At 39.5% G+C, this 27,882-nt stretch overlaps 1 protein-coding gene across 9 annotated transcripts in view; it reads left to right on the top strand.

The window, feature by feature from the left end:
* The window catches only part of DLGAP1 (DLG associated protein 1), a gene marked incomplete at its 5' end in the record, with an annotated part of 892,564 nt that overhangs the window by 405,721 nt on the left and 458,961 nt on the right, over positions 1 to 27,882 (top strand). For 8 of the 9 annotated variants that reach the window (XM_079108324.1, XM_079108313.1, XM_079108322.1 and 5 more), the window contains one exon: positions 7,861 to 7,955. The exons of the other annotated variant lie outside the window; for it this stretch is intronic. The remainder of the gene's footprint in view (positions 1 to 7,860; positions 7,956 to 27,882) is intronic. 9 annotated transcript variants of the gene reach the window in all.

Consider the following 27,882-nt stretch of genomic DNA (forward strand, 5'->3'; position numbering starts at 1 on the left):
TCGGAACATCTCCCCTGCACACAGATCCCTGTGTGAGACTGGTTCAGCCTCAGGATGGCAGTAGCAGGAGTCCAGTTTGCCTGTGTGACAGTGGCAGAGGGGAGGCTGGGAAGGTGGGCGAGGCATGCATAGGAACCTGCAATGTGGCGCTAACACATTGGAGCTGAGCCTTGGGGCTGTGGAGGTACTTTGCCTAGACAAGGATATGTAAAGCAGACATGCATTCCAGAAATTTCACCCCCCCCCCCCCCCCCCCGTGACCAAACTGTGCAAGAGGACCGGAGAGGTGGCTAGAACCTAAGACCAGAAGCAACTGGGAGACTTAAACAGCAGGTGAAAAAGAATCAGAGAGACTGTAGCATCAACATTTCTGTTGGGTGCAGAGGGCGGGGATGCTACTATAAGAAATGAAGTCAGATGCAGGTGTCAAGGCACTTGAGGACATGCCATGGCTTTGGGTGCACCCATGCCTCTCTTCTCCCCAACCAGTTAGAAGATTGTTACTAGTACCTTCTTCACTGCTTCCTTTCACACTCCGTCCATTCCAAATGCTTCACTGTTTCCCTGACTCCTCCCTTGTAGGGATTGTGTCTGCTCTCTGGAATACATGCATGCCCTTGACCATCAAGAAGTCCCTAGACAGCCATATCAAGCTTTGTGAAGGCTTCTCTCTCCCCTCCAGACAAGTCTGGCTGCACCCTTTGAGCCTTCTCTCTTCCATGCCCTCTGCCCCTTCTGAAAATGCTCACCTGACATCTCCACAGCTAGATGGGGAGCTTTTTGATAGATGGAGTTTTTCACCTTTGTGTTCCTTTTTGCCAGCAGAGGGCCCATGATATACCAGGTGCTTAGTAGATGTTTGATGAACGTGCTAATTAATCAAGAAGAATAAGGGAACAGGAGAGAGGCATGGATCTTGAACTAGCAGCATTCCTCTTTCCATTCTCATGGGAAGAATACAGAGGAGGACTGAGTAGCAACATCTGGAATGACTTACACCATTGAAAAAGGTGATGATTAAGGTTAGAAGTAACAAATATATCCAATCTACACAGCTATAGGATTCCTGCTCTTTTAGTTGCTTCAAAACATGTGTCTTGCTTCTTTTGGCCTTGTGCTTAAAGGCTAGTGCTCCCGTGGCTATTTTGGATCACGACCTTAAATTTGGAGGGTAGACTTAGGTGCTATAGGATCAGTAGTTTAGGTTGCATAGAGAGAAGAGCTTAAACAGAGCAAACACCTAAGTCCCTGCCATCAAAGAACCAAAATACCAGCACTGAACTCCCCACCTCTGGACTGCTTTTCTTGGGAGTTAATCTCTATGTTCAGACATAGAGATGCTGTTCCGATTACAAACAGCAAAACCTAATATGATGTAGTTTGGCTTGCCTTTTGGTAGCTAACACAGCACCCTAAAGATTCTTGGTCTGATTTTACCATAGATAAATAGATTGTGTGCTCAGAAAGTTACCAACTTTTATCTTAACAGGAAATTTAGAGAAATTCTATGTAACCCTGCATTGTGTCCTGCACTTTCTGGAAGGGCCTGCAGGAAGAGTCTGTTACTGAAAAACATCATAATCACGCTGTTGATTCCAAATATGCTCACATTCTAGTTCATGGTACAAATCATTTCTTGCCTTTTCTCCATCTTCAGTCTCTCAAAGGTCATCCAGGGCAGCCAGTCTGTATATCCTTCTCTCCCACACAGTGATTCTCCTCTTCTTTTACATTTTCCTGACCTTCTCACATGACCCAGCTCCATCCTGCTGCTGTGGTCTGTTGAAGAGTCTCAGGAACCCAAAGTTTCCCATTCCTGAGATGGAGAACACTGTCATTGTTTAAATTGGAATAACCACAAGACAAATCCATCTCTGTCATGGGAACATTAATCACATTCACAGCACGACTTCCTCATGTTATTAAGATGAAGTTTTCCATTTCCAATAGAATGAGGAGAGGAAGGAAGTAAAAGAACAAAGGGAAGAGAGAGCTCTATGCTGCCCCAGGCGTGTTATTATGCCTGCCTTCTACCACACTGTAAGAGTGTTAAAGAAAGGAAACCCCTTATTTCTCCTCTTTACCCCCAACATCCAGGAGAGTGCCAGGCATGCTTAACCACTCCATGACTCATTTGTTGAATGAGTGGATATGTAATCGCTAGGCAAATATACACGAGAGAATGAATGAACATAGGAACGAGTGAACGAATGAATGAACACGTAATAACCAGGCACATGTCATTGTCCACATGGTCGTCACCCTAGCAACACTCGCAGCCAATTAGGAGACATGGATCTCAATGGCGGCTTGCTCTGGTGAATGCTATTCCTACGAGCTTAGTGATGCCAGACAAAGCAGCGACCTAGTCATTCACACCCACCATTCAGGGACGGGGTCAGAAGTCAAGAGAAGTTGAGAGCATGAGTGGTGCTGAAAGGGATTAGTGGGTCTCCCTCCCTGTGCCCTGGAGCAAGAACAGAAGCCTGTAGCATTTGTTCTTTCTGCCTTTGAAAAAAACAATTTCTCACTTTGAGCATTGGTTCGAAAGTCAGAAAAGTAGGGCTGGGTATGCAGCTTAGTGGTAGAGCTTGCCCAGCATGCTCAAGGTCCTGGGGTCAATCCCAAGCACAGAAAGGCAGGGAGGAAAGAAGGAAGGAAAGAAGGCCAGTAGGCATGGAGGCACACTCCTGCAATCCCAGCAGCTCAGGAGGCTGAGACAGGAGGATCGCAAGTTTGGGGCAATTTAGGGAGGCCCTAAGCAACTTAATAAGACCCTGTCTCAAAAGACAAAAATAAGAGGGGCTGGGGATGTGGCTCAGTGGTTCAGTGCCCCTGGGTTTAATTTCTGGTACAAAAAAAGGAAAGAAGGAAGGAAGGAAGGAAGGAAAGAAGGAAGGAAGGAAGGAAGGAAGGAAGGAAGGAAGGAAGGAAGGAAGGGAGGGAGGGAGGGAGGGAGGGAGGGAGGGTAAAAAAAGTAAAATAAACCCCCCCCCCAAAGTAGCAGATCGGGCACAGGTGCTACCTGAATGGAAAGCATATGGTAATTGTATAGGAAGTGAAGTTTTGCTTTTTCTTGTCCCTGGTTTTAATTTGTCTGCTTTCCCAGCATGAGAATTAAACAGCATCCAGAGCAATTCAGAAAGTTAGAAAATTCTGGCATGAGCCAGGGCATAGTGGTGTACTCCTGTAATCCCAGCAACTCAGGAGGGGGAAGCAGGATCATCACAAGTTCAAAGACAGCCTCAGCAACTTAGTGAAGCCCTAAGCAACGTAGCAAGACCCTGTCTTGAGATTAAAAATAAAAAGAATTGGGAACATGACTCAGTGGTAAAAGCACCCCTGGGTTCATTCCAAGAAGGAAGGAAGGGAGGGAGGAAGGAAGGAAGGAAGGAAGTGCTGGGCATAATATGTGATATAGCTTCAGAAACCATTAATATCCCCAAGCCGTATCTGACTTCGAGAATCCTGACTTTTTATTTAAATACATTATATATATATATAATACACTATATATATATATATATAGTGTATACTATATATACTATATATAGTAGCATCAGGAAAGACTCTACAGCTTTCCCTATAGAGTGTTGGTAAGTCTTTTGCCACTTGAACTTAAAAATAATTAATTAAAAGACCATGAAAATGCCTTAAGAAGTTAACTATTTTGTTTAACTCTACAGGAAAACATAACTAGGTATGTAATTTTGTAAAAAGATGACCAGCTGATATTTCTTTGCCAGAGGAGTTGGATGTGGTAACTTTGTTGTTGTTATAACATCCTACTGAATAGTCCCAATGGGGTAGTGGGGAGGGGTCTAGGCAGAGGAAGCAGCCAGCAGGGATTGTTAGGGACTGATTCCACTTCTTAAGGAAATGGACAGTTAAGCAAGTGAATAGTCACATCTTCCAGATTTAAATTAATAGCTTGACAGCAACAGAATAAGAAGTAGCAAAAATGAAGCACCCTCACACAGAACTAATAGCCAACCTGAGTCAGTCTGAAAATAAAGACAGGATGATTTATTTGAAGATGATTCTTAAGTGAGTATTGACTGAGATCTATATCACTTATCCATTAAATATTTTTCTGTTACAGTATCATAAAGTATTAAGACACCATTATTCCTCTGTGTCTATATGGCCTTGGTTCAGGATCCCTATAGGATACCAGGAGCTGAGGATGTTCCCATTCCTAATATGACATGGTATAGTGCTTCCATATAACCCATTCACATCCTCCCCAATACTTTAAAACTTTTCTATGACTTATAATACCTAACACGATGTAAATGCTGTGTAAATGATCATTATGCTATGTTGTTTAAAATGACAAGTAAAGAGAACATCTGTACATGATTAGTGCAGACATGGTTTTTTTCTTCCAAATATTTTGGATTCTCAGTTGGTTGAATCTGTGGATGTGGAACTCGTGGGTACAGAGGACTGATTATGTAAATCCTTGATTTAAGCCTCCACATAATGACTGAACAGCAAACCAATACCTAAATACACATTTTCCGTTTTGAGAGAATTTTAAGGTGTTACTCTGATGCCTCCCAGCAAAGAAATGATTTTTAAGGAAGTAACAAAACACCATAAAGGAAAATGTGAAAGTTGGAACCCAAGTATTCCCTTAAAGGTGACTCAGTCCTTGGCCAGGCCTCCCTGGACCACTGGACTGTTTGGTCAGCACCACCTGGAGTTGCCCCAGGGAGCAGGAAGCCTTGTCTGCCCTGGACGCCAACTCCTCTCCAAACCCATAATTAATCTCCAGTTTAGTCCCAGGGAATCCTTTCAGAATATCTATTTCCTGTGATAAAAATAATATGTGACAATGTGATTATTTCTTGTATTGAGGCTCAGCACGGGTCAGGTGCTGAGTTGAATGCTTTAGCCTCGCTCATTCCCCACCACAGCCCTATTTCAATGCAGTTAAATATTGCCATTACCTGCATCTCAGAGGAGGGAACAGAGGTGCTGATTTTCCAGGGACATGCGACTTGAAGGTTGGATGGCTACTGCTGTAACTCCCACTCCTATAACTCTGAACGCAAAACCTCTGCAAGGTGAAAATCCACCCTAGGACCCTTCTATTCTCATCAAGGAACCAAATTAACTTGATACTAGTTGTGGCTTTAGAGTTTTCCTGGGAGCTGGTTGGGGAGATTGTTAAAGAAGAGAAATGATAGAGGTCATTCCCAAGGAGAGAAGAAAATACTAGAATTTCTAGTACTTCTTGGATTTCCTATAACATAAGATGGAAGTAACTCCTCTTTTGTTCTTCCAAACACAGTTAAGTCCTGCCCTGACCCTGAAAGGCAAAAAAGGTGCAGGGGCTTTGCTGGGGCTATTTTTCCTTATCATACCAGTCTTGGAGAACAGGATCAGGTCCTTGTTCCCCATTGTTGAAGATTAAACACCCAAGAAATGCCTAAGCATGCATAGAAAGCAAGTCTTATCTAATAGAGGGACAGAGGTAGCAGACTTCTCCAAAGAGAGGTGGGCCCAGAGCTGGTGTCCACAGGAATGGGTGTCCTTCTATGGACCCCAGAACCCCCCACTTTCTTTTTCTTCTTCATGTACATGCCTAAAGGCAGGAAGGAGCAGCATTGGAGGTAATCCTTAGGAACTCCTTGAGCCTGGGAGTGCGATCCCAGGATCCCAGGTGTTACCTGTGGTTACCCATTGTTGTTTTCCAGAGGTCACCCATCATCTTTTCTTTCATAACTAGCCCTTATCTTCCCAACCTCCATCATTCACTACTTACACTGACTCCCAGACCTTCCTCCCGCTGCCTCAGTTGGTTGAGGAATGTGACATTTCCTGTCCCCTCAGGCCAGGCAGGGCTGCAGGCAGATTGCTTTTTGGTAAAGAAAGCACCACAGGGGGAGTCAGTACAGGGAGCTCATTTTATAGAATTATTATCTTAACCTCATGTCCCCACCATCCTCATCTGTCTGTCCCCTTTGACCCAAATTGGCCAGAGATGTGAATATGTGGTAAAATGAAGATGTATTAAGAATTTTCTCTCAGTGATTTGGACATTAAAGGTGCAATAAAAGAAAATAAAAATTATGCAAAAGTGCTTCAGGAAGCATTTCTCAAGTTTCTCACAGTCTAATGGAAGGGACAGGGGGTACAGGAGTAGAATCAATAGTGTTAAGTACGAGGACCGTGAACGAACAGAGAAACAAACAGTGGCCTCTCGTCTGAAAGCCCAGGGTGGCAGCATTCCGAGACCGCATGGGAATCAGCCCTAAAGCTGAGCCAGGTTTCTTGGGTTGAAGGGTGGGAAAGGCACCGAGGAGGTGCTGTACACCGAGGAGGCCAAGTGACAGGATGTCAGGGAGGAAGGGCCTGTTCTCAGAGCAGCGCCCAGCGGGGATGGGAAGAACAAGCCAGAGATGGTGCCAGAGCAAAAGGCAGAGCACATATTTTAAAAGGCCTTGGGCATCAGGTTAGATTGTTCACCTACAGTCACTGGGCAGCACAGCAGGCTTCTAAGCGGGGTCCTGTTGTGATGGAAATGTTTTAGGAAAATTAACTCTGGCTGCAGAAGGAAGGCAGCATGAGAGGAGGTGTCTACACAGCCAAGCAGGAGCTGGTGCCTGAGTTCAATAGCTCCCAAATCAGAGGCTGGATTATCTCCTGTCTAATGCTCACACCCCAAAGCTATTCTGATTCCTCCACTTCATACTAGAAGTTTGAGCAACAGAGCCCTACCTTTAGCTATGACCCTGCTATTACTAGCAACACTTATTACCCTATGTTGCCTAAAGAAACTACTTAAATTATGTGATGCTCAATTACTTTTTCATTTGTAAAACAGAAGTGTCAAGAATACTGTCATTTAGAAGTATGAAGACTTCCGGGATTAGGGAAAGGGTGGTTATTGAGCCAGGCCAAGCATTCAATGAACATTTCTTGTTCCTGGAGAGAGCCAAAGATAAATTATGCATGACATTTGCCCCCAGGGCTTAGCTAGAGCAAGAACTTAGGGCTTGCACAAGGGGAGAGATGCTAGCAGGCGGAGTGGAGGCCAAGGCTCAGAGGCAGGGATGTGTGTGTCCTCTTTGAAGAGTTAACAATCCTGGATCTGCATAACCTGGGCAAGCTGAAGTGACTGACTAGGAAAGGGACTGAGTCTACTTTCAAACAAACCCAAGTGTACATCAGGAGCCTAAGGAGAACTTCACTAAATCCTCCACTCTTCAGGGGGGTTCCTGGGCTTCTCGGTATCAAAAACAAACACACCTTCCCAAATTACATAGAACAGGTTGAGAACTACTGGAACCAGGAAGATGGTACAAAATAGGATTATAGAGGCTTTAAATTTCAGGCTAATGGAAGCCACTGAGCACTTGATTGTTGTGGGCCAGGCATGAGAATCTACATGGTGGTGCAAAGGAAGAACCTAAAGACATAAGTGCACCTGGTGGGACGGACAGGAGGGACAGCAGAGGCAAACAAGGACTTGCTGAGTTGTAAATTCCTGAGGACAAAGGCAACATTCACTGTTCCCACCCCAGGGTGTCCGGTGTCCAGTAGTGTGACAAACAACACACCAACTAGATAGATTTTTGTTAATTAAATACTTGAATTAGTAAATATAGAAAATAAAATCTAGAAAACTGGGGGGAGGGGCTGGGAAATATAGTTTCACCAAAACACAATAAGGAAACTTAAAAGGATAAAAGTTCAGAGAAGATGAACATGAACTCAGTTTCAGATTTAAGTTTAAGCAAATGAATGAGGTTCAGAGCATGCAAAGAAAAGTGCCTGGAAGTCTGTCACCCCCTTCTGCTTTATTTGTATATAACCAGGAGACTAAAACATGCCTTGTGCTCCTGACAGGCTCCATCTACTGTGGGATCCACTGAATGTCACTAGAAGGTCTGCACCCTCTGCTCCAGAGGATTCCCGGTTGAATGACAAAGACACTAAGAACAGTAAGTCCAGGTGGGGAAGCAGTGTGGGAAGAATGGGGCCTGCGAGCCCCAGATGTCCTGAATTAACATACCAAAGATTTCAGTTTATGAGGAATGTACACCCGAATTTCAAAGTGAACTACCAGTTTCCTCTGCAACTCCCCAGTCCCACATACCACGCCTGGTGTACACACGCCTTCCACGCTGGAGCAATTGTGGGCCCAAACTGACTTTTGTTGCTCTTTTTAGTTATAAATGAAAGTAGAATGTATGTATATCACACATACATGGAATACAACTTCCCACTTTTGTGGTTGTACATGATGTGGAGTTACATGGTCATGGTTTCATATATGAACATAAGAAAGTTATGTCTGATTCATTCTACTATCTTTCCCATTCCCATCCCCCATCCTTGCCTGCCCCAGTCCAATCCAGTGAACCTCTAATCCTCCCTCCGCTTCCCCTCCACCTATTGTGAGTCCGCATCCACATCAGAGAGAATATTCCACCTTTGGTTCTTTGAGATTGGCTTATTTCACTTAGGATGATAGTCTCCAGTTCCATCCATTTACAGACAAATGCCATAATTTCATTCTTCTATGGTTGAGTAACAGTCCAGTGTGTATATATACCACATTTTCTTTATCCATTCATCTGTTGAAGAGCCCTAGGTTGGTTCCATAGCTTGGCTATTGTGAATTGAGCAACTATAAACATGGATGTAGTCACATGACTGTAGTATGCTCATTTTAAGTCCTTTGGGTATAAACTGAGGAGTGGTATAACGGGGTCAAATGGTGGTTCCACCCCAAGTTTTCTGAGGAATCTCCATACTGCTTTCCATAGTGGTTGCACCAATTTGCAGTCCTACCAGCAGTGTAAATGTACCTTTTCCCTCACATCATCACCAACATTTCCTATTGTTTGTATTCTTGATAATTGACATTCTGACTGGAGTGAGATGAAACCTCAGTGTAGTTTTAACATACATTTCTCTAATTGCTAGTGATGTTGGACATTTTTTTCATATATTTGTTGACCAGTTGTATCTCTTCTTCTCTGAAGTGTCTGTTCAGGTCCATTGCCTATTTATTGATTGAGTTGTTTGTTTTTTTGGTGTTAAGTTTTTTGAGTTCTTTATATATCCTGGGGAGTCATGCTCTATCTGACGTGCAGGTGACAAAGATTTTCTCTTGCTCTGTAGGCTCTCTCTTTATGTCAAACTGATTTTTTTTTAAGAACCATAATATAGAAAGAAAAGGCCAATACACAATAGTGTATCAGAAATCTAAGCTATCTTCTATTTCTTCAAGCTCGATACTAATATATTAACTCTAAAAATGTGCCCCATTATTTATAGCTTGATTTCTTGGTGGTTTCATATAGCATTTGTTGGATAAGAGCTGAAAACCTTTTATATCCTGGTTATTACATACTGTGTAGCTGAAATTAATAGAGTAGAAACACCCTCTTTTTTAGAGTAGAAACATCACTTTTTTCTTCTGACTCATAAGGGTCTCTTTTTAACATTACAGATCAATAAATATTATAGTGGTCTACTTTATGTCAATTTCTGGAACATTAACCTTGATGAGGATGGAGGGGATGGGTAATGTTAACATATACATAAAAAAAAAAAAAAGAACAGACTATTTCAGAGGCAAGAAGAGATACTGAAGGGAGAAAGAAGAGGGCAGAGCACCTTCACAGAGCTTTCTCCCCAGCTATGCAGTATGTATTCATAGGCTGTGTCCTACCTCGGAAACAGGAAAAGAAAAATAAAAAATGAAAAGATACTAATTGTATAGAGAAGACAACTAAATTTCAGGGGCCTCAGTTCTTGTGATCCTTCTTTAATTATAGAAGAAACAATATCTGCACCCAAAAATACATAGGCAACTCAGAAATACAAAGTTATTATCGCCCTGAGTTCGAGACGACAGCATCCTTGCTTACAGAGAAAACTTCTGCTTACCTGCACGTGAACCCACATGGGGATTATGATATGACCTTTAGTTACTAAATTGCTGGAACTTCTGTTGATTCCTCAGAAATAATACTGAATGCTCAATGCTATTAAGCCCTTAAATCTCCTGCCAGGACTCAAGTCAGCCTGTCAGTTGTTTGCATCTTGTCTGCCTTCAGACCATGTTACTTGATGACTTCCAATCAAGGCACTATAGCTCTGGCATTCATGGAGACCATTAATATACCCACTCAGTGCCTTTGTGCAAAAGGAAGGCACGCATATTCACTAAGTTGGCAGTGTCTGTGATCATTTCTACCATCCCCATCTCCCTCTTGGGAACATCCTCCTATCTCTTACATCCTTCTCTCCCCACTCCTCTGCCTTCCTGAACACTCTCCCTCTGTTAAAACAGCCACAGATGTGATATCATCATCTGTCTTTGAGGGAAACACTTTCACCCAAATTGCCACCTCTTTCAAATTTTCCCATTCAATACCTTTAATCTCTAAATGGAAAATGAAAGATTTTGTTTTCTGTTCAGAGTTGAAAGAGTTTTCCAAGCCTAACATTAAGCAGAGATAACTTTAAATGCCTTGAAAATAAAGCCATTTCAGTTGCTAAGCTACCTGAAGAAGATGGGCTCAAAAAAGAAATTAGATCCTTGGGCTGATGTCTTCCATTTTCTCTTTTCTACCATCCCTTAATCTTAGTCACTTTCTAGTCCTCTGCTCAAGGATCCCCAGGTGACCTATGCCCAGGGCCAGGTCTCATGGCACCCTCTTTTCTCAAGCACCAAGAGCAGAGAATCCACGTACAATCCTGAGGAGGTCTATTAGAATCACTTGGAAAACTTGTATCAAACTACTACTGCCTCCCAATGTATTCCCTCCTCATTTTAATACTTGGAGTCCTGCCTCTCTAGGTGTCTTCTTCTACCACCTGGATTAAGAATCAGTGTGGATCTACTGCTATGGAAGGAAAGAAATAAAAAGCATTTATGACTGTCTTGTAGCGTGGTGATCATGCCAGAGCACTTCAGATGTGCAATTCATATTCCATTGACTTCTGTGTCAGTATCAAGGATTGTGTTAGTCAGTTGTGCATCACTATAACAAATACCTGAGATAATCAACTTAGAAAGAAGAAAGGTTTACGTTGGCTTACAATTTTGGAGGTTTTAGTTCATAATCAGTTAGCCCCACAGTGCTTTTGGATCTTTGATAAGGCAGGACATCATGGCAGAATCAAATGGTGGAGCAAAACTACTCACTTCATGGTCATGAAGAAAGAAAGAGGAAGAGACCAGGGTCTCACAGTTCTCTTAAAGTTTCCACCATCTCCCAGTAGTGCCAAGTTGGGGGCCAAGGCCTCACCACATGGACCTTCAGGAGACATTCAAGATCCAAACCACAGCAAGGACATTCCTGACAGTAAGGGGAAGAGCTGTCCAGAGATTTTTCAGAGACTGGGAATGGGGGAGAGAGATAGATGTTAAGATTATAGCATTCACTGTGGAGCATTCAAATATGAATGTGTAGACATCAGTGTGCCTACAGTGCTTAAACAAAATACAGACGGTCTCTGAATTATGATGTTCAACTTAGCTTTTTCAACTTCACAGTGTTGTAAATGCTTTCCCATATAACCATTCTGTTTTTCACTTTCTGTATTGTCAGCATTTAATAAACATTCAACTTTTTTTTTTTTATAAAATAGACTTTATGTCAAATGAGTTCACCCAACTTAAGCTAATATAAGTGCACTGAGCACTTTAAGGTAGGTTAGGTCAAGCTACAATGTTGGGTAGGTTAAGTGTCTTAAATACATTTTCAAATTATAGTATTTTCAATTTAAAATGGGTTTAATGGGATGTAACCCCATTAAAAGTCAAGGAGCATCCGCCTTGCATCAGACAAACTGTTGAATAGATATAGGCATAAAGATACTTGCTAATAAAGTAAAACAAAACAAAAATCTTCAAGTTTCTAGAACATGGTGAAAGGTGGCATAATTTGTTAACCTCCCCAAATCACCAAAAAATATAGCAACTAGGGTATCAAAAGCAAACTTTCACAGACAACATCTACAATGAACCAAATATGTTTATTCCAAACATATTTGAACCAAATATGTTTATTCCAAATATGTGTGAATTGAATAAACTACTAGTGATATTGAGATCTATGTGGTGTTGTGAAGGAGTCAGGGGAAGTAGAAAGAAGCAAAGAGGTTTCTGATGTTGTCAAGAGGCAGAGAAACAATCACCATTGACATGTACTGACTGTAAATTTGTGGGCCAGTCGGGCAGACGCAGCTGAAATATGTAGTCTTTTTTTAAGAATTTTTTTTTCTTTTTTTTTATTAAAATCTTTTTTATTTTTACAGACTGCATTTTGATTCATTGTACACAAATGGGGTACAGCTTTTCATTCTATGGTTGTGCACAATGTGGATGCACACCATTCGAGCAATCATACACGTCTCAGTCCACCATCTTATTGATGGCTTCTACTTGTGATTGAACACAAGAGAACAGCTGGGCCCAATGCATCCCACTGGGGTCCTTAACCCATCTTTTCTTCAAGCAGAAGAGAAACTGTCAGAAACAGAATCCAAGCTGAACAGGAAGTATTCAGTAGGGGCAAAGAGGTAAAGAGAAGATCCAGTTAAAAGTAGGGGAGGGAAAAAAGAGTCAACCCATAGCAGACAAAATGAAGCCATGGAGTATATAGGACCGCCTTACCCTTGCAGGATATGATCCAGGACTCAGGGGATGCATGAAACCTTGAGTCATACCAAAGTGTATACAATGTCTTTTCTATACAGATGTATCTATGATAAAGTTTAACTTGTAAATTGGGCATAGTAGGGGATTTAAAAAGTAACAAAATAGACTAGAACAATATATTTTAGATTTTATTAAAAATCATGTACATGGGGTGGAATTGTGGCTCAGTGATAGCGTGCTCAAGTAGCACATGGGAGGCCCTGGGTTCAATCCTCAGCACCACATAGAAGTAAAATAAAGTTATTGTGTCTACCTACAACTAAAAATATATATTAAAAAAATGATATGCATGCATGCTCCCTGTCTTTCTCTCCTTCTCCTTCTGTCCTTCCCTCCCTCCCTCTCTCTAAACTGGCATGGGGCAGGTAGTATCTACTGCATGGAGAGGCTGGGCTAAGGGATGATTCATGTCCCAGGCAGGACAGAACAGGACAGCACAGGTTTTCACCCTGCTACTCAGAATGACCCCTAATTTAAAACTTAGGTGTTGTTTATTTCTGGAATTTGCTATTTAATATTTTTCAACCATAGTGAACTGAAAATGTAGAGAGAAAAATCATAGATAAGGGGAGCTGACTGTATTTGTTAATATATCCTAATAACAATAGAAGAGAGAGCTCTAGATCTCAGAGCTGTTTGCAACTGGACCAGCATTGATGTAAATTCACATAGTAAAGAAAAGGAATGAATATGGAAATCAATATATGAATATGTGTATAGATATGTGTGTATGTCTATGTGTAGAAATATGTGTAACATAAATATGATGAACTGATGCAAATTCACCCAGTAAATTCACTTTGAATTGCCTATTAAAAAAAAAAATTAGATTACCTGATAAAGTCAAGTCTAACATTCTAGGCTACCATATGCATGCAAACTTTCCTGTGATTGAAATAATGTTATTTTTCCAGTGAGGAGAAAAGTGTATACAATGTACTGCCACTTATTTAATAAAGGAAATAGTGGATTTTTAAAAAAATACATATGTATTAATTTTGTATAATTATGTTAATATATTAATGGAAAGATGAATCACAGTATTTAAAAATAAAACAGTATCTAAAGATAGAGGAAGAAATTCGGATAAAGGAGATAGGGAGAGAAACTAGATTCGTCTTGTAAGGTTGACTTTAGAGTCATGTAAAACTTCACATAATAGACAGCAAAATTAAATCTAAAATAAAGCAATTTGATCTTGGGCTCAATCCTCAGCATCACAACAATAAACGATAAATTACTTAAAACAATCTCAACATCAAAAGTAAAGTGAGAAGATTGTGCCTGACTGTCCAGTAGGTGGCATAATAGCATTAACAGGACTTTGCCAAGTGACTTTAAATTGCAGTAATTTGACTGTTTATCCAAGCGGAATGCTATCCTAACACCAGAAACGACTGAAAAGAATCTTAAACTGGTTTTTGTAATCATTTTTCTGGTGGAGTAGTCTTGGTATGTATTATGAGATGGTCGTGGGTGTGAATTATGGATGAAGTTGCTAAGCAACATATTCATGTCATTTAAAAAAAAAATCTAGAATTTGATAAGGGGAAGGCCCAAATGGGAAGAAGAAGAAAAAAAAATCCTCCTCTCTTGAATTGAAATAAAAAATACCATTATGACTTCATGACCAATGCTATTTTATGAAACCAAATGTTTCCTATCTTTTTTTCTCTAAGACTTAGAAAGCACTCAGTCCCTCACTGTGAGATCATGACCTCTGCCCACAATTTTCACTAAAAAGATTGAATCCAGGGCTCCTTGAGCAGGTAGCTGATTGAAGGTCCATAATGGGAAATGTACAAAAGCCTGGGATATCATAGACAGTTTTGGTGTGATCAGAACTCTGGCATCAAATTAAATAGGCTCTCAGTGACCAGAGACAGGGAAATTCTAACTGAAATAGATACAGTAATTGTGACGGATGGAAACACATCAATGTGTTAAAATTCATGAATTCCTAATGATAGTGTGAAAATAAAATATACTACTGATCATACTTAAACATCCAAGGAAACCAAAAATCCTTATTTCAAAACCAGCAAAGAAAGAGATCAAACATTGATTCTGCCTTCTTTATGCAAACTTCCAAGTAACCAAATAGTTGTATTTCTCTTGATAAAAGGGTTCCATCTAATAAAGAAGGAATTTTAAAATTTCAGCATCCCCGCTTTGCAACCTTTAAAGACGTACTGGATTCAGACAATGATACAGAGTACCACCATCACAAAAAGGACACCAGACATATGCTTCTGGGTGGAAGTATTCAACATCACTTATGGGGTACTTTTCCGAAAATTGAACCTCAATCAGATGACATCTGTAGGTCTATGCTATTCAATACTAGCCTCGGGTGGCTACTGAGCATTTGAAATATAACTAGGCTAAACTGAGATGAGTTGTAAGTGTAAACTGTATATCAAATAGCAAAAGCTTAGGGTAAAAGAGTATAAACTACATTTTTAATATTGGTTACATGCTAACATAAGATTTTGGATATAGCAGCTTAAGTAGGAGTATATTATTAAGGCTAATTTTGACTATTTCTTTTTTTTAAAATGCCTGTTATAAAAGTTTTAAATTATATTTGTGGCTTCTCTTATTTTCTTATTGGACAGCACTACTCTATTCTAATTATAACTTGAAGAGAAATGCACTGAATTAAACTACACTGAGATTTCATCTCACTCTAGTCAGAATGGCAATTAACAAGAATATAAGTAACAATAAATGTTGGTGATGATGTGGGGAAAAAGGTATACTCATACACTGCTGGTAAGACTGCAAATTTGTGCAACCACTCTGGAAAGCAGTATGGAGATTCCTCAAAAAATTTGGAATAGAACCACCATTTGACCCAGTTATACCACTCCATGGTATATATTCAAAGGAGTTAATCAGCACAATATAGTGACACAGCCACATCAATGTTTATGGCAGCTCAGTTCTCAATAAGCAAGCTATGGAACCAACGTAGATGCCCTTCAACAGATGAATAAACAAAGAAAATGTGAGATATATATATACACAAAGGAATATTACTCAGCCATAATGAAAAATGACTTTATGACATTTGCTGGTAAATGGAAGGATCTGGAGGCTATCATGCTAAGTGAATAAGCCAATCCCCAAAATCTAAAGGTCTAATGGTGTCTCTGATATGTAGATGATGCAACATACATTGGGCTGGGGGGAATAGAAGTTCAGTGGATTAGTCAAAGGGAAATGAAGGGAAGGGAGGGTGTTTGGAATGGAAAGACAGTGGAATGAATCGGACATAACTTTCCTGTGTACATATGTTAATACATCACAGTGAATCTCAACATCATGTACATCCACAGAATAAGTCATACTCCATGTATGTATAATATGTCAAAATACACTCTACTGTCATGTAGAGCTATAAAGAATAGAAAAGAGAGAAGTGCCTTGGACAGAGGGACATGTTCAGTAACACCAGACAGATGGAAACGGTAAAACGGAGGCTTTCGGAAACTGAAATTTACAATTCCAATCTACCTTAACTGTAGAAGCAAAGTAACTAAAGAACTTACAAACATGATTATTGAGGTTCGTGTGGAAGGTAGTCCTAATATTAATATCTATGAAATCATGGATTTGATGTCTCAGTTGCCTTTTCACAATTGCCCGGTTCCGATACCTGCATAACAATTAGAAGTCCATATATCGGGCTGAGGAGATAGCTCAGTTGGTAGAGTGCTTGCCTTGCAAGCATAAGGCCCTGGGTTCAATCCCCAGCACCACAAAAAAAAAAAAAAAAAAAAAAAAAAAAAAAGCCCATATATCTAGTTGTTTAATTTTTAATCACCAGTGGTACGTGCATTGCTCTGTGGAAAACACTGTGGTATACACAATGTACCTCCCCTGAAATTTTCAAGTTCTAATAATCTGAAAAGTTGATTTTATGTTTTTTTTCTTTCTGTTGAATAAATACATAATTAGTATGCCTGTACTATTAGAAAGGTTTTTGCTTTGAATTTGCTATATTTTAAAGCTCTAAAGAGTATGTCTACATCTTATAAAAATGAAATTGCTTTAAAATAATTTTCCTGGAGAAAATAAACTTCAAAACCAAATTAGGTCAAACAACAATACCCTAAGTAAATTTGTGATTACACAAATGGTATGCCTTTACGCCATGTACAAACAGAGAAACAACATGTATCCCATTTGTTTACAATAAAAAAATAAATAAAAATAAAAATAAAAACAATGAAAGCTGACTAGTAAAAAAAAAAAAAAAAACCAAATTAGGTATGTGAAGTTTTTAAATCCCCTCCTTTCCTCCTTTCTTTGTGTTCCTCAGAACAGAGATTACATTCGTGTTCCAAATATCAGAGATTTTTTTGAAGTTAAGGATAGAATTAGCCTTACTCAGACCTCACATATGGCATTTCTTACATGCCTAGCATGATAGGCACTCCAAAATATTAGGTAATTTTGGGGGGAATCATTAAATCAGAAATTATTTAATGGTACCTAATTTTTTACTTCTGTTTTTGATTATTTAATTAAATAGTGCCAATTTAGCATACTTTGATCTATTCTCAGAACAAATATATATGATATGTCTCTGTAATCCACTCTCAAATAGAAATAAATATACTGATAGATACAGTATATGTATTTAACATGAAACTTGAATTCTTTTTCTGTACTCACATTGCACACAAACGAGAGACCACTAGGGGGCAGTGCTGTTAGCACAAAACTAATGATTGGAAAGGGGAGCTCAAAACAAACCAGTCACTGGGTAAGTGGGGCTTGAGAGCAGGCTAGTCCTTGACTTGTTCAGCCTTCCTTCTCTGAAGTTATATGAACACTATACATATTATTCACAACCTTTTGGAAAGACCCTTTACTCAAACCCTGAGCCGTTTAGCTTGGTAACAAGCTTTTCTTGCAAAAGTCCTTCTAACTAACCTTGGCTATCCCAAAGAAACCACAAAAGAGGAGGCATTGCCAGAAATAACAGTTCATTAAAACTAGCAAGTGCCAGCGTAAGATTGTTGATTTAATGCTTCCTCATTTTCACTTTCACTTATATCTACCATTCCTTTTTAGTTTCTTCTACTCTCCCAGATTTCTGTGTACCCCACACACTTTCAAGAATATCCTGAGAACATCTGAATTCTTATCCTTCAGCTTTCTCCCTCTCCATCCTCAATTCAGTTTGACACAATTAAATTCCAAGTCAACAAAATTACATTAAATAATTAATCCAGAATGCCAGACATTACCTACAAAAAGAATGGGCCAAAACTCAAAATTCTGAAGCTACAGGAACTAATTTACATTTTTTAAAAGTATATTTTTGTCTATTTTAATTACACAAAATTCTTGTAAGCGGTGACTTTATGGAACATTTTGCAATATTGGGCATAGGCTATATAGATACTTGGTCAGTGATAAAAAGAAACATTTATATGCCAGACTCAGAAAGCATAGACAGCTAAGTTCCAGCACTTTTCTAATGTGCAGTGAGTTTTTTAATATTCAAGAAATAAATCAATTTCCTTTTTCTTTTCAAAAAGTAATATCTGTAAGCATAATATGAACTATGCTCTGAATGGTGGATTTGACCTACTTAAATTTTAATAAAACATTCCTTATAGTTCACATGGTTTAGTTTAGAACAATTCTTGAAGTCTGTTTGGAATGTGTCATTTAGCAGCAGGTGGTTCCGGTGATAATAAAAGTGCATGATTAATATAATTAATCCTAGCTGACATTGATTCGTTTCTGTGGCTCTTTTGTACCTGGAATTTCTATAGCCTATTTTCTTGGATTCTTATAAATAACAACTGGTTTGCCCTCATGGATGTGGGGCAATCATTCGGGTTTTGTAACTAGAAATTTCAGTTCACTGTGGCGTCTCTCTGGTTTGAGAGATTCTTGGTTTCAGTATGTCCGTCAGAATCCCATGGAAAGAGAAGCCCACTTAAGAGGGTTGAAATGAACGTAAAGCAGGGGCTACTGACGGAGCAGAGGAGAGGGGATAAGCCCAGAGATAAGCACGGTGGCTAGCCTATGCCACCCCTCATCCCAAAGGGACAGAGGAGGAGAGGAAATGTGCTTCCAGAGCCTGTGAGAACTACAGCTATGAAGTTACAGAATTGCCCTCTCGGAGAGATGGGGCGACGGCCGGGAGAAAGTAGGACAGAGAGACCCAGACCTGTCTCCTCCCACCATCTGTTCCCCAGCCAGAGCCTCACCTTGACCACCTGGAGCAAGCAGGGAACTGGGAGGCATGGTCAACGTAGGGAATAATGGATCCTGGATGTTCTCTCTCTCTCTCTCTCTCTCTCTCTCTCTCTTTTTTAGAAGTAGTGATTATTTTTAATTATAAAATATCTGATATGAATTTACTTTTGTATGTTAACAAACTTTAAGCATTTCATTTAAGGGGTCTAATTTTAGTTTGCATGTTCTGACTCCTTAACACTCAGTCTTCCTCTTCGAGACTGCCTCTGGCTGGCTCCTTATCTTATTTCCCGCAGGACATTCTTACCAAACTCAAGGGAACGCATCATTTAAGGAAAGTCCTCCTTACAAATGTCAGGCTTTCAGATGGAACCTTTTGTTCTCCTTCATATATCTTGTCTTCAATAGGAAGCATTTTCTGCTATAGAAAAGTCTAGAGGTTTTCTTCTCGACATGTTGACATGACAGGCTTTTAAGTGGGTTCAGCGTTCCTTGATCTTGCAGAACTCCAACAGGCATCCTGGGGGAAGGGGGAGCGGGTCTGTTTTCTTCTCATCTTGGAGTTGCCGTGAGTCTTCATTAATCATCCCTGGCCTGGACTATTATAATCTTAGCTGCTTCTTTGGTTAATTTATAGCTTTTCGTTTCCTGAAGATACTCAACTTGAAACTCTAGATAAATAAATAAATGAAATGAAAAATGTGTTGGCACTTTCATAAAATATTGCTCTTATTACCCCATCCTCACTCCTCCATCTCCTCCCAGTTCTGATTTTTATGGAAAGGATGAAAGAAAAGGAAATCTCACTGGTGCACTTAAAGACTGCACCAGTCCTTAAAGTGGTGAATTTGTCACTTAGGTAGGGACAGAACTACAGGAAAGCAGTGACTTCTGATAAAAGCCAAGGCATGACTTCCTTTTCAAAGAGTATACTTCTGTGAAATTTAATCAGTGAATAAACATTTCTTCTGTTATTTTTCTCTTTCTTAGTAGTCCTCTCTATTATCCAAGAGAAGCCTTGTCTTTTCTTGTTTCTAAACTCCTTTCCCTTTCTTTCCCCTGCCCTGTCGATTCCTACCTTCTTCTCGCACTTGAAGGCTGGTGCACATGAGTGGGTTCATGGTAGACTGTGTCTCTTCATCTGCTTGCCTTCCAAAGACAGGTCACTGGCACAAATGAAAACAAATAGAATGGCTTGTGTATTTTTGCTTTGTTACTTGTCCACCTTCCCTGGCATAAAAGTAAAAACCTTTCTGTAACCTTTTGTATCCTTCCCATGTACAACCCAGTCCCAAATGGACTTGATTATCTCTTAACTGTTTTGAGCAAAATTAAAAACAATTTTGTTACCTGTTTCAGGAGCAGATTTAACATTGTTGAGTTCTCTTGTGAATTGCCAGGGTACATTTATTTATTTTTTTATTTATTTTTATTGTAAACAAATGGTATACATGTTGTTTCTGTTTGTACATGGAGTAAAGGCATACCATCTGCATAATCATACATTTACATAGGGTAATGGTATTTGATTCATTCTGTTATTTTTTCCTTCCCCCCACCTCTCCTGCCCCTCTTTTCCCTCTATACAGTCCCTCCTTCCTCCATTCTTGCCCCCCTCCCACCACCCATTATGTGTCATCATCCGCTTATCAGCGAGATCATTCGTCGTTGGTTTTTTGAGATTGGTTTATCTCACTTAGCATGATATTCTCCAATTTCATCCATTTGCCTGCAAATGCCATAATTTTATTCTTCTTTATAGCTGAGTAATATTCCATTGTATATATATACCACAGTTTCTTTATCCATTCATCAATTGAAGGACATCTAGGTTGGTTCCATAATCTGGCTATTGTGAATTGAACAGCTATGAACATTGATGTGGCTGTATCTCTGTAGTATGCTGATGTTAAGTCCTTTGGGTATAGGCCAAGGAGTGGGATAGCTGGGTCAAATGGTGGTTCCATTCCAAGTTTTCTAAGGAATCTCCACACTGCTTTCCAGAGTGGCTGCACTAATTTGCAGTCCCACCAACAATGTATGAGTGTACCTTTTTCCCCACATCCTCTCCAACACCTATTTTTGCTTGTATTCTTGATAATCACCATTCTAATTGGGATGAGATGGAATCTTAGGGTAGTTTTGATTTGCATTTCTCTTATTACTAAAGATGTTGAGCATTTTTCCATATGTTTGTTGATTGCTTGTAGATCTTCTTCTGTGAAGTGTCTGTTCATTTCCTTAGCCCATTTGTTGATTTGGTTATTTGTATTCTTGGTGTAGAGTTTTTTGAGTTCTTTATATATTCTGGAAATTAGTGCTCTATCTGAAGTCTGAGTGGCAAAGATATTCTCCCACTCTGTAGGCTCTCTCTTTGCATTGCTGATAGTTTTCTTTGCTGAGAGAAAGCTGTTTAGTTTGAATCTGTCCCAGTTATTGATTCTTGCTTTTATTTCTTGTGCTATGGGAGTCCTGTTAAGGAAGTCTGATCCTAAGCCAAAAAGTTGAAGATTTGGACCTACTTTTTCTTCTATAAGATACAGGGTCTCTGGTCTGATTTCAAGGTCCTTGGTCCATTTTGAGTTGATTTTTGTGCAGGATGAATGATGGAGTTTAGTTTCATTCTGTTGCATATGGGTTTCCAGTTTTCCCAGCACCATTTGTTGAAGAGGCTATCTTTTCTCCATTGCATATTTTTGGCACCTTTGTCTAGTATGAGAAAATTGTATTTATTTGAATTTGTGTCCGTGTCCTCTATTCTATACCATTGATCTACCTTTCTATTTTGGTGCCAATACCATGCCATTTTTGTTACTGTTGCTTTGTAATAGAGTTGAAGTTCTGGTATTGCGATAACCCCTGCTTCGCCTTTTCTGCTAAGGATTGCTTTAGCTATTCTGGGTTTCTTATTCTTCCAGATGAATTTCATGATCGCTTGCTCTATTTTTGTTAGGTACATCATTGGGGTTTTAATTGGAATTGCATTGAATCTGTATAGCACTTTTGGTAGTATGTCCATTTTGACCATATTAATTCTGCCTATTCAAGAACATGGGAGATCTTTCCATCTTCTAAGGTCTTCCTTAATTTCTTTCTTCAATGTTTTGTAGTTTTCATTGTAGAGATCTTTTACCTCTTTGGTTAGATTGATTCCCAAGTATTTTATTTTTTTGAGGCTATTGCAAATGGAGTTGTTTTCCTCATTTACCTTTCAGATGTTTCGTCGCTTGTGTATAAAAATGCTTTCGATTTATGTGTGTTGGTTTTATAGCCTGCCATTTTGCTGAATTCATTGATGAGGTCTAGAAGTTTTCTGGAGGAGTTTTTTGGATCCTCTAAATATAGAATCATGTCATCAGCAAATAGTGACAGCTTAAGTTCCTCTTTTCCTATTCGTATCTCTTTAATTTCTTTAGTCTGTGTAATTGCTCTGGCTAGATTTTCAAGGACAATGTTGAATAGAAGTGGTGAAAGAGGACATCCCTGTCTTGTTCCAGTTTTTAAAAGGAATGGTTTCAGTTTTTCTCCATTAAGAATGATGTTGGCCTTGGGCTTAGCATAAATAGCCTTTACCATGTTCAGGTATGTTCCTACTATCCCTATTATTTCTAGTGTTTTGAGCATGAAGGGGTGTTGTATTTTGTCGAACACTTTTTCTGTGTCAATTGAAATAACCATATGATTCTTATCCTTAAGTCTATTGACATGATGGATTACGTTTATTGATTTACGGATGTTAAACCATTCTTGCATTCCAGGGATGAACCCCACTTGATCTTGGTGCACAATTTTCTTAATATGTTTATGGATACGGTTTGCCAATATTTTGTTAAGGATCTTTGCATCTATATTCATCAAGGATATTGGTCTAAAATTTTCTTTCCTTGATGTGTCTTTTCCTGGTTTGTGTATGAGGGTGATATTAGCTTCATAGAATGAGTTTGGTAGGGTACCCTCCTTTTCTATTTCCTGGAATACTTTGAGAAGTATTGGAACGAGTTCTTTGAAGGTTTTGTAAAACTTGGCTGAGAATCCATCTGGTCGTGGGCTTTTCTTGGATGGTGGGGTTTTAATGGCTTCTTCTATTTCACTGCTTGATATCAATCTGTTTAAATTGTATATGTCCTTCTGGTTCAGTTTGGGAGGAGCATATGTCTCTAGAAATTTGTCAATGTCTTCGGTAGTTTCTGTTTTGTTGGAATACAGATTTTCAAAGTAGCTTCTCATTATGTTATGTATCTCAGTGGTGTCTGTCATGATAGTTCCTTTTTCATCACGAATTTTAGTAATTTGAGTTTTCTCTCTCCTTCTCTTTGTTAGTGTTGGCTAAGGGTTTGTCTATTTTGTTTACTTTTTCAAAGAACCAACTTTTCATTTTATCAATTTTTTGAATTGTTTCTTTTGTTTTCATTTCATTGATTTCAGCTCTGATTTTAATTATTTTCTGTCTTCTACTACGTTTGCTGTTATTCTGTTCTTCTTTTTCTAGGGCTTTGAGCTGTAATGTTAGGTCATTTAGTTGTTGATTTTTCATTCTTTTCTGAAATGCGCTCCATGCAATGAATTTTCTTCTTAGTACTGCTTTCTAGTGTCCTGGAGATTTTGATATGTTGTATCGTCTTTCTCATTGACCTCTAAGAATTTTTTTTATCTCCTCTCTGATGTTCTGTTATCCATGTTTCATTCAATAGCATCTTATTTAGTCTCCAGGTGTTGGAGTAATTTCTGTTTTTTATTTTGTCATTGATTTCTACTCTCAGTCCATTATGATCTGATAGAACACAAGGCAGTATCTCAATTTTTTTGCATTTCCTAAGGGCTGCTTTGTGGCATCACATATGGTTTCTTTTCAAGAAGGTTCTGTGTGCTGCTGAGAAGAAAGTGAATCCGCTCGTTGATGGATGGAATATTCTATATATGTCTATTAAGTCTAGGTTATTGATTGTGTTGTTGAGTTCTATGGTTTCTTTGGTTGGTTTTTGTTTGGAAGATCTATGTAGTGGTGACAGTGGTGTGTTAAAGTCACCCAGAATTATTGCCTTGTGCTCTATTTGATTCCTGAAATTTAGAAGGATTCGTTTGATGTACAGGGATGCACCGTTGCTTGGGGCATAGATATTTACTGTCATTATGTCTTCTTGATTTATGGTTCCCTTAAGCAGTATGAAATGTCCTTTATCCCTTCTGACTAACTTTGGCTTGAAGTCCACTTTATCTGATATAAGGATGGAAACCCCTGCTTTTTTACTGAGTCCATGTCAGTGGTAGGTTTTTTCCCATCCTGCTTTAGTCTGTGGATGTCTTTTTCTATGAGATGAGTCTCTTTAGGCAGCATATTGTTGATTCTTTCTTTTTAATCCATTCTGCTAGTCTATGTCTTTTGATTGATGAGTTTAGGCCATTAACATTAAGGGTTATTATTGAGATAAGATTTGTATTCCCAATCATTTGGGCTTATTTTTGGTTTTTAACTGGTCTCGGTTTCTCCCTTGAGTGATTTTTCTGTAAGGTAGTTCCTCCTTTGCTGACCTACATTGTTGTTTTTCATTTCCTCTTCATGGAATATTTTGTTGAGAACATTCTGTAGTGCAGGCTTTCTATTTGTAAATTCTTTTAACTTTTTTTTATCGTGGAAGGATTTTATTTCGTCTTCAAATCTGAAGGTTAGTTTTGCTGGGTATAGGATCTTGGTTGGCAACCATGTTCTTTCAGAGCTTGAAATATGTTGTTCTGGGCGCTTCTAGCTTTTAGAGTCTGAGTTGAGAAGTCTGCTGCTATCCATATTGGTTTCCCCCTATATGTAATCTGATGCTTTTCTCTCGTGGCCTTCAAAATCCTATCTTTATTTTGAATGTTAAGCATTTTCATTATAATGTGCCTTGGTGTGGATCTGTTGTGATTTTGTGCATTTGGTGTTCTGTAAGCCTCTTGTATTTGATTTTCCATTTCATTCTTTAGGTTTGGGAAATTTTCTGATATTATTTCATTGAATAGGTTGTTCATTCCTTTGGTTTGTATCTCTGTGCCTTCCCCAATCCCAATAATTCTTAAATTTGGTCTTTTCATGATGTCCCATAGTTCTTGGAGATTCTGTTCATGATTTCTTACCATTTTCTCTGTGCAACTTTATTTTCAAGATTAAATATTTTGTCTTCATTGTCTGAGGTTCTCTCTTTCAAGTGGTCTAGTCTTTTGGTGATGCTTTCCATTGAGTTTTTTATTTGGTTTATTGTTTCCTTCATTTCAAGGATTTCCGGTTTTGTTGTTGTTGTTGTTGTTGTTTTGTTTTGTTTTGTTTTGTTTTGTTTTGTTGAGAATCTCTATCTCTTTGTTGAAATGATCTTTTGCTTCCTGCAGTTGCTCTTTCAGCTGCTTATTGGTATTATCAATCATTGCCTGCATTTACTCTCTTAACTCATCCTTTGCTTCACAAATCATCTTAATCATGTATAATCTGAAGTCCTTTTCTGACATTTATTCTACCACACTGTCATTGGATTCTATTAATATAGAATCGACATTTGTTTGGATCATTTTCTTCCCTTGTTTTTTCATTTTGTTCATGTATCTTCCCCTCTAGCAGTGCAGATCTAGGGTATTGCAGATTCCCCCCTATAGGCTTATAGTGGCCCTATAGGGTTCCAAAACCATTTCTTTAAGGGGAGATCAATACTAGCAGTGTCCAATTCAGACACTAGGCAATCCTAGACCAAATAGCCCCTATGAGGACAGTAACAAAATTGTCATAATAAACAGAATGAGTTCAAATATTATCTTCAGTAAAACAAACAGATTTGCAATAAGGTCTGGACTTTCTAATGGATGACAAAGAGGATGCAGAGGGATGTAGAATGTAGCTGTTAATGGGATAAGTAAAGAATGTACAGAAGTTCTAGATAATAGAAAGGGTGAGAGTGTAATCAAAAGAAATTGGATGCAAAAAGGGAGAATGAGACTCTGAGGGAACAGGTAAACAAAAGGAAAAGAGAGCAAAAGAAGTGAAGAAATAAAAACTTAAAATTGTTCAATAAGGAGAAGAAAGAAAATCTACACTATAACAGTCATGTAGTTTCAAACCTCCCAGTCTTCAGTAACCTGATGCACCAGAGGTACCTGACAATGAGCTTCAAGCCTACAGCAGGCATCTCAGGATGGGTTTTGCCCCACCTAAAGATAGGAGCTACAGCTTCCAGGATTATCCAAGATGGCTTCTCTGGCTTCCAAATGTGTTGGCAAATGGGGAGCTGCAGCTTGGGGTGAGGACGTGGTCAGCTGGAGGTCCTGGAGGCGGGATGCGGTTGGTCAGGCAGGGATCCTGGAGGTCGGGTGTGTTTGGTGTGGTTGTGGGATCCTGGAGGCGGGGTGCGATCAGTTGGTCTGGGGTCCTGGTGATAGGTTGCAGTCAGTTGGTCTGGGGGTCCTGGCGGCAGGGAGCAGTCAGTCGATGTGAGGGCCCGGAGGCAGGGAGTGATCTGTCAGGCTGAGGGTTTCTGGAGACGGGCTCAGTCAGTCCGGCCAGAGGTCCTATGGGGCCTGGCTGTTGTCTCAAAATGGCGGCAGCCACGTGTAATCAAACCTGCAGGTACTGTAACGGTGAACTTCCAGGCAATGGCAGGTAGCTGGTGCTCCACTGGCGGTCTGCGGTCAGTCTGCTGGCAGCTGTCGGACGATTGAGAGGTGAACCTCAGGGTGGGTGATGGGTAGGTGAAAGGCAGGCAATGGACAGGCAAGAGGCAGGCAAATGGTGGATGATAGGCGCCTGACAGTGAGCAATCTGCACTCAAAAAAGGCGTCGATATGCTGGTAGACTGCAGGTCATCACAGTAGACAAATGGGGTAAACAGCAGGGGATCAATGCCTCACCAAGAAATAGATATCCTCTGCTTGAAACCGGAGTTACAGAGCGACAAGGAACGCATCCTCCCTCTAGTCCGGCATCTTGGATCTATGCCAGGGTACATTTTTACAAACACATAAAGGTCTTCCAGGGATTAATACTGGTGTTCACTATTACAGGGAAATTTTAATTCTTTTATTACTTGTGTCCTTATTGATGCTGTTATTTGTCATTCAGTTTATTTTTCCAGATTGTTCAAGTTACTATCAATGACATTAGTTTAAGTAAGTGACTCTTTTAGGGAGTGTATAAATTTTGAAAAAGAGAAAAGAAAAGCTGGCAGAATTTTGTTGTGAATAAAACTTCCATAAACTCACTTCAAAGGAGTAAGTAGGACCACCAGACCACCCTCCTTGGTATAAGACTGGCTCAACCAAGTATGTTTCAAACAATAAATCTTTTTAAAAGATGCTAGGGAAGATCAATATGAGTAAACCAGTATTAAATGGCAAACCAAAGTAGGAGATTTTTAATGAACATTTTGAGGCACATAGGAAGAAATCACAGAGTCAAAGGATCTTTTTGCACATATTTATTAATCTAGATTTATCTTATGAAACTATGTGATCGGAATAGTTATCAGAGGTTAGGAATCCTCTGTAATATAAAAGCCTAGTCTCCAGGGACAAGAACTCTTCAACTGGTCACTTTTAGAAACATCACAAAGAAATGCATTTTGTCATGGTTTTCAATATAAAAAGCATGCCAAGTCAGGACAAGAAAGAAAAAGAAAAGAGAGTTGTAAAAGTGATTGGTTATAATGGGATAACCAACAGTCACAATGAAAAATGCTACATACAATGCACTTTTCTTTTTGTGGGGAAATGGGTGGGAGAAGTTATTGGAGTCCTCATCTGGAGAGTAGGTGGGATATTAACATAGTAAAGCAGGAATGTCTCAAACAAGCATTGTGTGTTTTCAGCTCTCAGCCCAAATCAGGCACAGCTCTGGGGAGAAGGGTGGAGGGCAATGCAGAAGTCTGGGTGCAGAAGGCACATTGTGATTTCCAGGCTGCTTAGGTGCAGACACCCACCAGCTCTGCAGCACCAATTCTAGAAGTCGGCAG

Source organism: Sciurus vulgaris (assembly GCF_902686455.1).
Source record: "Sciurus vulgaris genome assembly, chromosome: 13".
In the NCBI taxonomy this organism is placed as follows: Eukaryota; Metazoa; Chordata; class Mammalia; order Rodentia; family Sciuridae; genus Sciurus; species Sciurus vulgaris.